A 230-nucleotide genomic window follows, 5' to 3' on the forward strand; every position below is an offset into this window, starting at 1 on the left:
GTGTCCTTGGGGCTTTATTGCCTGAGCTTCTCACCGCGGGGGCCAAGGGTTTAGGGTTTAGGGTTTGGCTTGCTAAGTGTTTAGGGTTTAGGGTTTAGGGTTTAGGGTTTAGGGTTGATGGCGCTGTTGTCTCCCCCTCTTAGCTTCGCTAGTACAACAACCCCACCTTTTTTTTTATATATATATAAAAAAAAAAAAAAAAAAAAAAAAAAAAAAAAAAAAAAAAAAAA

This window comes from Eimeria mitis, genomic scaffold (assembly GCF_000499745.2).
Source record: "Eimeria mitis Houghton genomic scaffold, Emh_scaff1899, whole genome shotgun sequence".
NCBI lineage: Eukaryota > Apicomplexa > Conoidasida > Eucoccidiorida > Eimeriidae > Eimeria > Eimeria mitis.